The sequence below is a fragment of the Vulpes lagopus genome, chromosome 16, assembly GCF_018345385.1.
Source record: "Vulpes lagopus strain Blue_001 chromosome 16, ASM1834538v1, whole genome shotgun sequence".
Classification (NCBI taxonomy): Eukaryota; Metazoa; Chordata; class Mammalia; order Carnivora; family Canidae; genus Vulpes; species Vulpes lagopus.
Window position 1 is genome coordinate 50384334 of NC_054839.1, and position 15814 is coordinate 50400147.

At 35.6% G+C, this 15814-nt stretch overlaps 1 pseudogene; it reads left to right on the forward strand.

The window, feature by feature from the left end:
• Positions 1-1815: 1815 nt before the first annotated feature.
• LOC121477183 lies at positions 1816-2299 on the forward strand (annotated as a pseudogene).
• The last annotated feature ends 13515 nt before the right edge of the window (positions 2300-15814 follow it).

A 15814-nucleotide genomic window follows, 5' to 3' on the forward strand; every position in this document is an offset into this window, starting at 1 on the left:
ATAAAAAGAAATAGGGCATACCATATTATATACTCTAAGACAGACCACAGTGCTTAGTGGACAAACAACAGCTTTACAGGGAAATCAAGATAGAGAAAGATTTACCTCAAAAAGATTTATGGGTTTAGTTTTGTCCAATGGAGCAGATTAGAAATTGACACACAAAACATTCATGAGATTTCAAAGGAATTATATTAGCATTGAACAGGACAGAAAGAGGGAAAAAAAAGTTAAAACCCTGAGATAATCAAAATTCTATATACAAGAAGCATTCTAAGAAAACTAGATTTTATGGAAAACAGATTTTATAGAAAAGGAAGTGTTTAGAGGGTAGGACCAAAGCCAAAAGCTACATAGACTTATACCCAAAGACCAAGACTAAACTTCAATTGGGAAATGAAAACATCTGCCAGATTCTATTTAAGAATTGCTACATGATAGTGATTTGCTATGTCTTATTTTCTTTCTGGAAAAGGAATATTTACTACGGTTACCCTGTGCCCATTTCATCGTGGGACATTAGGTGGCTGGGAGACAGATCAATTGTCTCTTCATTTCACAGATCTATAGTCTAAGAGTATCAGTTATCCAAGCGGGGGAAAAAAAAAACACAAAACCAAGATATTTTTATAGCTAGATATGATTTAAATGGTGATTCTGGATCTTGAACCTGAGCTTCGGAACACAACAGAATGAGATGTTTGGTGGTTCTTGCATCAGGGAGGAAGATCAACACTGTTATAAGCAGGGCATGTACTACAGTGGTTTAAGTGTGGAAGCAAATTATTTATTTGAAACTTCTCTTATGGGTATGCGGGTTAATGATCCCTCTCCTTGAATACGTATGTGGTTGAGATTGCTTCAACCACTAGAGCATGGCAGGAGTGGTGTTAGATTCTCAAATATCACTCAACTTCCACCTTCTTCACTTGACACCCTGACCTACCATATAAAAAATCTAACTAGAGGGTGCAGCTGCCATACTGAAGAGGCCACATTTAGGCATTTTCCTGATAATTCCAGTTGAGCTCAGCCTTTCAGATATACCCTCCAAATCATGATATGGGACTTTGCAATTTGCACCTTTCAATCAGACTAATAGTTGAATATCATCAAGTGGCCTCTATTACGCCACATGGAACAGTAGAATTAGGCAGTCGATCTCTGCTGGAAGGAAGTTCTGACCCAGAAAATTTGTGTGACACAGTTGAATGGTTGAGGGAGTTTTACCACTAAGTTTTGTGGTCCTTTGTGCCACAGCAATGAATACCTGGAACATACACCTTCTCCTTTAAAGGTCCATCTTTAATAGATAAAATTATGGCAAGGAGAAGTGAAGTGATTCGTACAAGTTTATGCAGTAATGTAGGGGGAGAATTGTGGTATAAAACCAGAGACCATATCTTCCTCGTATTTCCACCATACCATATTGTCCTAACAAAGTGAATTTTCTGTATAATGCTAACTTACAATGTTTAGAAATCAAATAATTGACTTTATGAAAGTCAAGCATGCTTCTTTTTAATCCCCCTGTTTCTTTCCTTTTACCTGATTGTCTTCTGTTATTTAATACTTTGAGACACTACCCACATATGGAGATAATAAATATAGGTGAATTCTAATTTTCAGTGGACTTCAAAATAGAAATGCAGGGTAGCCTGAAGACAGTAATTTTGAATCACGGGCATCTGAGATTACATCTTTTTCTGTTTTAACAACAGCTGTGCTACCCGAAGTGAGACTCATTTTCTAACTTCTCTTGATAAGACTGTGAGAAATTAGCAACAATGTTTCCTGAAACCATCAAGAAGAAAAATGTCAGTGACACTGCATACAGATGTGAGTGATATTAAAATAGAAGGCTTCTGTGAGAGGACACCCAAAACTTGTGAGAATTTTTTTGGCTCTTAGTACCAGTAATTACTACAATGGCTGCATATTTCATAGGCATATCAAGGGTTTTACAGTTGAAACAGGAGATCTGACAGGTACAGGAAGAGGCGGTAACAGTATCTGGGGCAAGGAATTTGAGGATGAATATAGCCACTTTCTTAAGCACAGTATTAGAGGTGTTGTACCTACGGCTAACAATGGCCCAAACACCAGTGGATTTCAGTTCTTCACCCATGGCAAGCAATCACATTTGGACATGAAATATACAGTATTTGGAAAAGTAATAGATGTTCTGAGGACTCTAAGTGAATTAGAGTAGTTACCAGTGTGTGAGAAGACATGTCAACTTCTCGATGGTGCGCACATTAAGGACATAACCATTCAGGCCAATCCATTCACGCAGTAGCTGTAGTAGCCCTAGAAAAATACTTGGCAAACTATTTGAGGAGCACATCTATGGTGGTTTACACAGTTTTAATCATGGCAAGAGACTGTATCATCCTTCTGCTTGTTTAGAACTAAAATCTCCCAAGTTGGTGGTACCATGGAGATCCAAGCCGCTTTTACTCCATTATTAGAGCATACGCTTTGCTATAACTATTATCCATGTATTTCTTTAAGTTTATTTTTTTAATTTTCTAATTTTTTGTTATGTATAAACATTAATTTAAAAAATAGAAATACAAAAAAAAAATAGAAATACATTATTTCTATAATAAAGACTTAATGCCAGGGCAGCCCGGGTGACTCAGCAGTTTAGCGCCACCTTCAGCCCAGGGCCTGATCCTGAAGACCCAGGATCGAGTCCCATGTCATGCTCCTGCATGGAGCCTACTTCTCCCTCTGCCTGTGTCTCTGCATCTCTCTCTTTGTGTGTGTCTCTCGTGGACAAATAAATCAAAATAAAAAAATAAATAAAAATAAAAGACTTAATGCCCTATTTTTCTGCCCCTATTCACTGTCATCCCTTACAACTAGAACTGGAAGCACTTAATTTCAGGCTGCCTTCTGAGCTAGAGTTAATCCAACCCCAGGATCAAGAAAGATTTTAGTCAGATAAATTTACAAGTTCCAAGCCAGCAGGTCTGCCTCTCCACACCGAGGCAACTTTTTGATAACTGCACTTTTTTCTTGTGGTGACTTCTCCTTCCACATTTGGTTTTTGAGATGAAGCCATCCTATATTCTGTATCAAGTAACTGAGTTTCTGTCCCTTGTTTAATCTCATGTTGGGTCCTGGTTTGGATTTCCTGTACATTTCCCCTATTCACCCAGGATCGTGTATCACTCCGTCCTTGAAGATTCTATATTCCAATCTCATTACGAAAATTTTAGCCCTGCAGTGAGAATTATGCTACCTCTCTCCAATTTCTTTGGTGTCCCTGTAATCCTCTCTAGAATCTTTGCTTTAGCACTTAGCTGACTTAGCTTAAAGTTACTTAAACTTAACCCTTACACTCTTGCTGGTAATCCTGGACACTTGTGTGACGGCCTGCCTGTCTGTCCACCTGTCATGACCCATTTTATTGTTTAGTACTCGCCATTGTAATCTCCAGATAAAATGCTTTGCCCGTCTGGCTGGATTTCCATCACTCGATTCTTGTTCAATTTGCAAGAACTGATTTTATCTCAATGTTGGCTTTTAGTCTCCCACATGTATCCAACTTAAGGTCTTTCTGCCACTACCTATAGTGGCAGAAAGTCCTATATTGACTAGAGGAGAACAGCTGCTGGACGATAGCTAATAGAGAGGCAGTTATATTGCTCCAATAATTAAAAGTGCATTGTAAATCCATTGTTTTAATACAGTTTCAATAAAAATTTACCTCTTTAAATATCTTATAAGGAAATACTTGTGCTGTTCTTTCTCCTTGGTCTTTGATAAGAATAATAAGTAAGGGCCACAGATTCAGAAATTGAATCTCAATGTTTTTAATATGTGTCTATTCACAAAGTCACTGTTTAAGTGAAAGGGGTAGTTTTTATATTTGTCTCTAAATAATAGAATTCTCACAGTGAAAAAAAAATATGACACACCTATTCATATATAAAGCCATAGCTTTTCTCTTTGATGTGGTGAAATAAAGCATATGACCATGATGTGTGTAATATTTTTATTTACAAGCTAGTAATTCTGACCTGGATCTTTGATCGAGAACTTAATATGACTATATATATATATATATATATATATATATATATATAGTAATATATATATATTACTTATATTATGTATATAATATATATATATATATATATAGTAATCATTTACAGGTAAAAAAAAGTTGCAAGTTTTTAAGATGTTCTTCATTATATTGTATGGACTAAGTATTTGTCTTGGTCCAATTAGGAGATAAAGCCACACAGCAATTCAAATAGAGAAAATTTTATATTAGGAATTATTAAGGTATGATAAAGTCATAACTAAAAAGATGAGAAGAGCATGTTCTAAAGGCTTTTTCACCTTCTCCTAGGAACTAAGAAAATGTACCAAAAAAAAAAAAAAAAAAGACATACTTAGGACATATTTCACCCCTGCCAGGATAGTGTTCAGACCTAGTTTGAACAGTGAAGTTTGTTTAATTGCCTGAGTTAAAGCTAGTTTACAGATATAAAGCAGGTGGAAAATTAAAAAAAAAAAAAAAAAAAAAAGGAACCTCTGGACTTGGGTTGCATGGTCACCAAGGAACTGTGTGTGCTCTGGGTGCACAGATGGAGCAGAGCAACACCAAATGTCTCTACACACCTACCCTTTGTCTGGCAGTGTGGCAAGAGCAAGAGAAAACAAAATACCATTTATTCTAACCAGGAAAGAGAAGCTCCCTTACCCTCGCAGTGTCTCTCCAGCGTCCTCTATCAACAAAGTTTAAAATCATACTCCATACTCACCATAAGGTAGAAGATGCGGAAGTGTCACCTTATCATTGGGAACAAATATACTGAAGTGAGAATTTGAATTTGTGAGGTGACACCGATAACTGCCACAGACATCACATAAGCTATGTCACTATGTTGTAAATGTACGTTAAACACAAAATAAAACAACTCTTTGTCCCATGTATTTGTCCTGTATTATCATAACTGGTATGCAATAAAAATTAGTAATAACTATAAATATTTTAACATTTTAAAACATTTAAGTGGATACTATTAATGGTCTAGATTTTTAAAAATATTTTATTTATTTATTTATTCATGAGAGACACAGAGAGAGAAGCAGAGACATAGGCAGAGGGAGAAGCAGGCTCCTTGCAGGGAGCCCAGTGTGGGACTCCATCCCCAGACTTGGGACACACCCCCAGACGAGGGCAGATGCTCAACTGCTGACCCATCCATGTGTCCCATTGCTCTAAGTGTTTTGAGAAGTTTCTCTCCAACTGAAACTGATGATAAAAACTTTGTTCTAAATAAGCTACCCTGTGCTGCCAGAAATAGTTAAAATTATTCCATGGACTTAACATCAATCTTTTTTTTTTTTTTTTTTTTTTTTTTAAGGAATCTGTTTGCCCAATGTGGGCCTTGAACTCATGAGTCCAAGATCAAGAGTCACATCTTTTACCACTGAGCATACCTACATCAATCTTCATATCATTGTATTTTGCTTTATTATATATAAAAAAAACAGACTTTTGTATCTTTCTTGTTTCATTTGCTATGTTAGTCTTCATATACATGGCAGTGGCAGTAATTCGTACAAATAAATGCTAACCTGGGATGTAGCATACAGTCAATGTCTGTCCACACACTGGTTTAATGGGGAGCCACAGCAACCATATTGGCCTGAGTGGTTAGAGTCACATGTAATCTTTCCAGACACCAGAGAAATATATGTTTCTTGTTCCAATATTGGCAAATGAGGACCATATAAGACAGTAGGCATTTGTTGAACTATACAAAATGAAGATAATTCTAAAGAATCTGACCCCAGATTTTGGGTTATATAAAGTTTTTCTGAATGGGAGATTGAATCTCTGCTGGAAGAGTATTGTCAGGCTGAATGCGAACCCCTTTGGCCTTCTTTCTGGTAGTAATAATGGTGCATTGACTAATTTAATGTAGTTTTGTCTCACCAAAAACAATTATATTGGTGATCATTAACATAAAGATATTTTGAAATCAAAGCTTTGTTCCAAATACTTTAATCTCTCAGAAGCAATTAGAACTCAGCCTAGAATTAGATACTGCTTCTTAAATCCATATGAGCTAAGTGGTTTTGTTCTAGAAGTTAGCCCAGCTTACCAGTTAAAAGTATACAGTCTGGAGCCAAAACTTTGAACTTTGCAATTGAATTTTAGATTATCTATTTATTTATTCATCTACTTACTCTTTCAGCCAACACGAGGCCCTGTGCTACATAATGAAGATACAGCAGTGAACAAGATAGACTCAATCCCTGCCCTCATCGAACTTACATTTTAGCCCAGAATAGGCACACATTAAATAAATAAATATCAACTGAGTTACTGAAAATTTTGGTAAGTCATTTGAAGAAGTGTATAGCATACTACGAAAGGTGGAAGGGAGTTCTAATCCCTCTTGCAGGTTAGGGAAGTCTTACCTGATGAAATTACACTTGATTTAGGAATGATGGGACTAAGAATTAACTAGGAATAGGGATAGGGACTAGAACAATGACTAGGAACTGATAAAAGTGGGAGTCTGGAGTTGTGGAGTTGGAAGAGCTGTTGTCCTGGTGGAGGGAGAGGCCCCTGCGAAGGCCCTGGAGGAGTGGAACAACCTGAAGTGACAGAGGAGCTACAAGGAAAATAGCGTTCATTAGCAAATGAGGACCAGATAAGACAGTAGGCATTTGTTAAACTATACAAAATAAAGATAATTCTAAAGAATCTGACCCCTTCTTGTTTATATAAGATTTTTCTTTTTTTTCTTTTTTTTTTTTTATAGGATTTTTCTGAACGGGAGATTGACTCTCTGCTGGAAGAGTGTTTGTTGCCATGCTGAATGCCAACAGCGTTCTCAAGAGGTTGTACAAAGATTTTGGTGAGGAGGCAGGGGATTCAACACATATTATTTAAAATTATTTTAGAATTTATTAGGTATAAAAAAGCTCACTGGATTTCATTTCCTCCTTCTGTAAAATTGAAAAAAATAATGCCTCTGTTTCAGAAATGTTACAAAGGTTAAATAATAAAATGTTTACAAGGTCTTTGACACATAGTCTTACCAGGCTAAGCAGTCTGAAGTATTTACAACAGCAGACAATGTAGTGTCTTTCTGTTCATTTTTCTAATCTATAGTTTCTGCATAATTTCACCTCTAATCATACATTTTTTAAGGTTAGTATTTTTACATCTTAGATTTTTAAAATCAATCTTGTAATTATTTATATATTTAGAAGTGACTACATATTAGAGATAAAGACACTATAGAAGTTTAAATATATACATAAAATTATATAATTATAATTATATTACATAATTATATTATATTTTTATATTTTTATATTATAAATATAATACAATTATATTTATATTATATATTATGTAATATCAATGTATATATGTATATTTATTATGTGATAAATGTAAATATATATGTATATATAATATAAATGCATATATTATGTAATATAAATGTTTATATGTATATTCAAATATACGTATTTATAAAACTAGAATGCATATATTTTGGAACATAGATGCTCAAATATTTTGTAAATGAGTAATTTAGACTTTAGTTTAAAAAATTGCAATCTTAGCCATCTTCCTATTAACAACATATTTCTACTTTTTCCTAAAACCATGGAAAACACAATTAACTATGTGGTATCTCTTGTAACTTTCCTCATTGGACTAGCAAAATTGCTTGAGTTTTAAATTGTTCTCCCATATTCAATTAAATAACCTTTGAGGTATGAGAAAAAAAAAAAAAACAATGGGCTCTCTTGCACCTCTTTTGGAAGAACGCTGCGCCTAGTTGTCAAGGTAACTTGACCTCATTTTCAAGGTGAATGAGACCACTATAGGAAAGTGTGCAGGTGCTCAATACTTCCTCAGTAAGCATTTTATTCTTTAAGTGTTGTCAGAAACAAGCTTGAAGTGGACATATTGTTTTTCACTTTTACCTTTTTTAAATAAAAGTTATAAAAAGCTCTTTGAACATCATTTTTTTTTACCTTTGTATTTATATTTTTCCCTGAGGGAGCATTTTAAATGGTATGTTCTTATTATTCCCTCTCTACCATTAGGTTTGTTTCTCTAGAGTATTATTCTTTTACTTTATGTTTTACACAAGAAACTGACAGTTCTGGCCCTGCTAAAAGGATCCATTGTCTGCTTTTTTCTGATGAAAACACTTGCCCAATGTTCCATTGACCTTTTGAATTTTCCCTCTTTACTTCTTCTGTATCCTGGTTGCAACATGAGCTTTCTTTTCCCAATAACCCACAAGAAAATACACGAATGATAATAGAGAAAAATGTCAGAAACATGAAAACCAGGTCCTAAGAGTTGGGCCTGTACCACTGTGAAAGTCTAACCCCTGGTGCTCTGAGAGTAAAAATATCTGTCATGCCTTCCAAGAAAATTGAAAAGGAAAACATTTCAGAGGTATTTATTAAGATATTAAGATGGTGACGGCAATGTCTTTAGAGATACTAGAGGAAGGTTAGCATGTATGTGTATTTGGGCAGCAAAATCTATTAAGGAACCAAATGTCAAAAATAATCTGATCAAGCCTATGTTTTATAGCTTTTGAACAATTTGAACAAGGGTACTCTAGTGGTGGAACTGGAAAAATGCCAGGCCCATGACTCTGGAGAAGTCTCTTGCAGAGCATGCTATAGCTGCCCTGTTTGCCTTTCAGGCTTTCTTTCTTTCTTTCTTTCTTTCTTTCTTTCTTTCTTTTTTTTTTTTTTTTTTTGTTAATTTTGTGTTCATTTTTACAGTGGCACCCTTGGTGGTAGTACTTAAGGAAAATTAGTGAATTTTGAAAAGAACACTAAGTTATAATTAATTGATAAAAAACTACGCCTTTTCCTATTTGAGTATTATGGGCTGCCATGGAAATGACTGTACTGACGAGTAAAGATTAAAAGTGGCTTAATTCTGCACCATGCAATAAAGGAAGAGATTACTCCTTCTCCTCCAATGTTCTTATAGCATTTAAATTAGAAAACATGTAATTAAATACGTCTCATTTCTTTGAAAGGTGTGTAAACCTTTAGAAGCCTAGACAGGTTTTTTTGTCAACTTTATGACCTAGTAATGTTTTTCTCAAAGATCTAGGAGCCAGCTTTTTGAAATGTAAACCTCAAGGGAGATTATGTCACTATTTCCCAGTTTCTATGGGAAGGTAGAAGTTTAATTTTTGTGGGTATCTTGCTCCATGTTGGAAAACTACCTCCTGCACTGAAGATATGATATACTTGTTTTCCTTTTAGTAGTCAATTAGCTAACACTGATGGTCACCACAATTACCAGGTAAAGTTAGGATGTATTTGTTTAATAAATTGTACTGTTGAATCCTCTTATTTGAGGACTTGTTACTATCTTTCTTGAAACCATATATGTAATAAATTATACCTGCTTGCCTATGTAAGGGGATGGACATTCTTTCACAATTTGTGGTCTCTTAATGGACTACTTGTTTTGCACATCACATTCTTATTTAATATTTATTCATTAACAAAATATTCTCTTTCTCCACTACCTTTGTGGAGAGGCTTTCTGAGTTGGGATATTTAATTTTTAATTATATTTCTCTAACACAATATTATTTAAGATAAATATGTACCTTTTAAAGTGGTTATGTGTTGCAATCAACCAGGAAAAATATAATAAGCCCAATGTCTCCTATATGAAATAAGTTTACTTCAGGCTTTTCAAGGCCTTATGTATGGATAAGAAGAATTTGTGTGAAAGTGGAAAATAGGGGCAGCCCACGTGGCTCAGTGGTTTAGCACTGCCTTCAGCCCAGGGCCTGATCCTGGAGTCCAGGGATCGGGTCCCACGTCTGGCTCCCTGCGTGGAGCCTGCTTCTTCCTCTACCTGTGTCTCTTCCTCTCTCTCTCTCTCTCTCTCTCTCTCTCTCTCTCTCTCTCTCTCTCTGTTTTTCATGAATAAATAAATAAAATCTTTAAAAAAAATAAAGTAGAAAATATAATCTCCAGCATCAAGAAATTTGCTGAGACAAAGACCCAACTTATCTTCATCCTTATGATTTTCTTCCTAAACCTATCATAATTAGATTAGTTGTAAATTTTAAAAAATAATAAACACAATTGGTAATGATATAAAAAGATTTTCAGGGTATAATTCAATGATATATTTCAAGAGGTTCATTAAATTACATCCTCTTGACTTATAAAGCTTCTGAGAAATGAGAACTGTATCAGTGAGTAGAATCTAACAAAAGTTTTGTTAAAATTTTTTCATATGATGCCTTTTGCAAATCAATGCTTTCATCATGAAATAATACACATGCCTCCTCACTAGGTAGAACTAGTAGGTAGGTTTCATCAAAACTCTGGTGTGGTGTTTATTCGGCTATGTTTTTACTATTGATATAAATAAACACAAATTATTTAATTTGATTAAATAGAAACTTATGAAATGGTAATTATGAAATGTTGAATAGTGATAATCCACAGTCATAATGCAGTCTTGAGAATGAGGAATGGGAGATACAAAGATGGCTAAAGGAGTTGTATGTGTCTAACATGGATTTATTTCCAGTGAGAACTTTTCATGTTGGACTTTCCTGAGGAAAGTTTACCTTCTCACCAAAACTAAAGTGGAATAATGATCTATAATTCCCTGAATGATATGAATTGGAAAAATCAGAAGGATGCAAATACAACTGTACTTCTTTTTATAATCAGGATTTAATTAATTAATATATTTCCAGAGGATCACCTAAAGCTTGTCTATCACATATTCCTGATTACATAGAAGAGTCTGTGAAATGGGAATTGTGAGGAGTCTTCCTGTCTCAGCCTGCCATTTGTAGACATTGAGCGAATAGATTTTGAACATTGACTAGGCTTGCTGGCACTATGGAGAATCTTGGAGGAATAACAGACTGAGAATTTTAATTATAAATGAATTCTCTGAAATGAGAGGTCTTCCATTTTATGGCAGACAGGCCATGGGACTAACTGAAGAGGTTCTGTTGAACCTGAGAAGACAAAAGAAAAGATTACTTGGAATTAGACATAGTTACTTCAAAGTATACTGAAAGACTGCATTGTCTGCCTTATTACCCATCCAGAACCTCTGATCTGGTTGAAAGTCCATGACCTCAGGCTGGACATCTGTATCTAGAGTCCTAACCATCCAAATCAGTTACAGAGCTGCCTCTTCTCCCTCAAGCAGAAATGTGATTCTAGATTTTCTTTTAGTAGTTAGTAAAGGTCTTGCTGATAGCTTTTGAGAGCATTTAAGAGTAGCTGGAATTATATATTTGAATAGCACTCAGTACAGTTTCCCAGTGAAATGTCCGGGTGATTCCACTTTCTTAGCAGTGCTAGGGTTGATGTCATTGCTGTCTGCCTCACATCCCATCTTTCTCAGGACTGACATTCAATTCTGAGTGTCATTTTGCTTCTTAGCCCAATTTTTCTATGAATTTAGTGGCCATAAGTCACAGGGAGGATGCAGGGAGATGGGGGCAGAGATGTACCCCAGCTCATATATAGGATCTCTGGCTTGGCTCATATATGGTTAGGATCCATTGGACACCACATTAAAGTTCAGAGATTCTTGATGATATCAGAAAATATGCCATGGATGACAGATCCCTTGCTTTTCTGTCTCTCATGGCACATCCCCAGCACTTACCAGAGGGATCAACCTGCTCTTAGCCTGGTTGGCTTCTGTGGCTCACTGTGACACAACAAATGCTTCTCAAATGGCTCTGGTGACAGAAAGTGTTGGGTACCTTTGTTCTTGCCCTATTTTAGATACTTCCCCACCTATTATTCTCCAATGAAATTGTACTTTACTCTGACAACAGCCCAAATATTAGATAAGACCCATGGAATTTCTTCCCTACAACTAATTTTGTGTGATTCAACTTATAGTTCTTCATAGAAGCATTCAGGTAAATATCACAGAGCCTTGTAGATTTGGAGGAAAAGGGAAGAAATCATGACCTTTGGTAAAAAAAAAAAAAAAAAAAAAAGTGTACATGAATGAGAGCTAGAGTTGGCAATAGCTGGTCCTCTCTTACACAATATTTGAAATCCATTAAACATATTTGCCATAGCAAAGCAATACCATGTTTTTGAAAAGATACACATCCAATATGTGTGATATATTTCTTTATCTTTTATTGTTAAACTCCAACCCATTTCCTACAAATAAACTTGGACTTAGAATGTATATGCCTTATCCTTGCTCTATGTTACATTATAAATCTTATAGGAAAAGATATCAAGTGGTGTCATGTCCAAAATGCTTTCATTTTATCCATGTTTCTTCTTTTGTTAAGGAGGGAAGATTGGAAGTTTCCATTTTCCAACATTCATGCACTATGCTTATACCCATTAGTTCATGCTTATGTTACCTCAGTTATTTGTGTTTTTTTCTTAGGACAAAGTTAGATTGACTCTATTTCTAGATAAAGTTATATTTTGAATCTTTTAATTATAATGAAAGCAATATTCCAGGATACTAAGGAACATAAACTTGTTAAAAGGATTATATTTGCCCTTTTCTTTCAATTTCAATAGACAGAATATATCTAACTAAAATCTACACTGTATTCACCACTATGTATGAGAGGAGAATATTTCTGGTTGAAAATCCTGAGCCCCCAACCTGGCATTGTTCCTTTGTAATTAGGAGCCAACTACAGAGGAAGCACCAAAGCATTGGCAGAGACTATCTGGCTATTGCCTTAGCAAACTGGAGAGGGTTTCTTAGCAACTTTTATTTTGTATCTCAGGGAGAAATATGGCCATCATGTAACTCTATCCACAACTTCAACCAATGGACTAATTCTATTGACCATTCTCTGGCAAAAGTCATTGTCTTAGTAAAGGACACATCTCCCTAAGTAGATTAGAGAAATAAATATTTGAGGAGAGCATTTGCATGAATTATTTATTTTTCTTCAGTTCCTATATCCTATAAGGAGGGATGTGATAACTTTAATGGGAACAATAACCACAGTTTAGTGGTAATTTCTATATCCTTAAAAAGGACACATCTTTGCATGGTGAGTACAGGGAGATTGTCTCAGGAACAATCCTCTAAGGATCTACCATAATCACATTTAATAAACTCCATTTTTAGCTATGTAATATAAATTGGCTGTTGTCATTAATTATTTGATTGAATCTTTATAATATTCTGAGATTTTTAAAAATGACATTAGTATTATTCTAGACAAAATCCTCAAGGAGGTAGATCTCTACTAACAATTAGACCCATAATTCTAAGGCTATATGCTACCAGTTTAGCATGATCCCTCAGAGAACAATAATTTCTGTGTAGTGGTATTATAGTATTCCTAAAACCCTATGCTAACCACTGCAAAATAATAAAATGACCAAAACACAGTCAATGGGCTCACCTAGCTCTAAACCTAAGAAAAACTACATAAATATAAAAATGACTTTGGAGTGAATGTGAGTCAGTATCAAAGATCTGTGTGTGTTTTATAAGCAAAAAAGGATCTATGTAAAGGAAAATAAATTGCTGTTCTGTTATTATTTAAGTGAGGGAGAAATAACATCCCATATACATTTGAGGGGACAATAAAATTTCCTGGTGGGAAGATAATTAGTAAATTAATTTGTTAAATTGTCTGTATTTGGAGGCTAAAAGGATTAGAGATATTTTTTTTTTAGTAAGAGTGATTTGATAGGTCTTGCATTCAAGTTAAAAGAAGGAATGACCAAAAGACAGAAGGCAGGAAAGCATAGTGTTTGTTTTGAGAAAGGAAGTAAGCTACTCTAGCTCAAGTTTAGAGTTATAGAAGAAAACACAGAGAAAGAAAGGATGGATACTGAAGCAATGGAGAACTATTAAGTAGCAAGAAAAGGTGTTTATGCCCTTTGCTAGGAGCTTGGGTCAATTATGAATATGGGTGAGCAGTGAAGTAACAAGACTGGAACTCAGCATAATGAAGATATTCTGGCAACGTAATAATGGATTGAGAAGTGTAGTAGGTTGAATGGTGTCTCACAAAAAAATCATGTCTATTCAGTTGTGTTTGGATGTAAGGTTCTGTAAATATCTGTGAAATCTATCTGGTCCAGTGTATCATTTAAAGCTCTTGTTTCTTTGGAGATGTTGTGCTTAGAATATCTGTCAATTGTAGAAAATGCTACATTCAAGTCACCAAGTATAAGTGTATTATTATCTAAGTATGTCTTAACTTTGGTTATTGATTGATTGATATACTTGGCAGCTCCCACATTTGGGGCATAAATATTGATGATTGCTAGGTCCTCTTGTAGGATAGATCCTTTAAGTATGATATAGTGTCCCTCTTCATCTCTTACCATAGTTTGCTCCGCATCACCTGCCATCAGAAAAACACAAATCAAAACCACAATGAGATACCACCTCACCCCAGTGAGAATGGAGAAAATTAACAAGTCAAGAAACAACAAATGTTGGAGAGGATGTGGAGAAAGTGGAACCCTCTTGCTCTGTTGGTGGGAATGTGACCTGGTGCAGCCACTCTGGAAAACTGTGTGGAGGTTCCTCAAAGAGTTAAAAATAGATCTGCCCTACGATCCAGCAATTGCACTGCTGGGGATTTACCCCAAAGATACAGATGCAGTGAGACGTCGGGACACCTGCACCCCGATGTTTAGAGCAGCAATGTCCACAATAGCCAAACTGTGGAAGGAGCCTCGGTGTCCATCGAAAGATGAATGGATAAAGAAGCTGTGGTCTATGTATACAATGGAATATTCCTCAGCCATTAGAAATAACAAATACCCACCATTTGCTTCGACATGGATGGAACTAGAGGGTATTATGCTGAGTAAAATAAGTCAATCGGAGAAGGACAAACATTATATGGTCTCATTCATTTGAGGAATATAAAAAATAGTGAAAAGGAATAAAGGGAAAAGGAGAGAAACTGTGTGGGAAATATCAGAAAGGGAGACAGAACATGAGAGACTCCTAACTCTGGGAAACGAACAAGGGGTGGTGGAAAGGGAGGTGGGTGGGGAGGTGGGGGTGACTGGGTGATGGGCACTGAGGGGGGCGCTTGATGGGATGAGCACTGGGTGTTATGCTATATGTTGGCAAATTGAACTCCAGTAAAAATAAAATAAAATAAATGCTATTTGGGAGATGAAAAAAAAATCATGTCTACCCAGAACCTCAGAATGTGAATGCAGATGATGTTATTAGTTAAGGATCTTAAGATGAAATCATCTTGGATTTACGGTAGGCCCTAAATGCTCTTAACCAGAGTTCTTACAGAAGAGGAGAAGACAGAGGACACAAATGCAGTGATATGAAGATGGAAGCAGATTGTTATACTGTATCTATAAGCCAGAGAATGTGAAAGATTGCCTACAACCACCAGACATGGGAGAAGGGCATGGGATGGTTCTTCCCTTAGAGTCTCCAGAAGGAACCAACCCTGCTGACACTTTGATTTCAAGCTTCTGTCCTCCTTAACTAATGGAGAATAAATTCTGTTTTAAGCCACCCAATTTAAAGTGATTTGTTATGTCAGCCTCAGAAAATCAATATAAGAGACAATAGTTGACAAGCAAATGAAGCATAATAAAGGTCTGAACTAGAGAGGGAGGAAGTAGAAACAGAAAGGAGCATGTGGACATAGGATTTACCATAAAGGCTATGTGTCACAGATTCTCACTTGTATATCCCCTCCAAGGCTTATACTGAATAATGCATGGAAATTGGAAATTCTTTACTTAAGTAAATCCCACACACCATATAAATTACTAAGTGTACAAAGCTTAG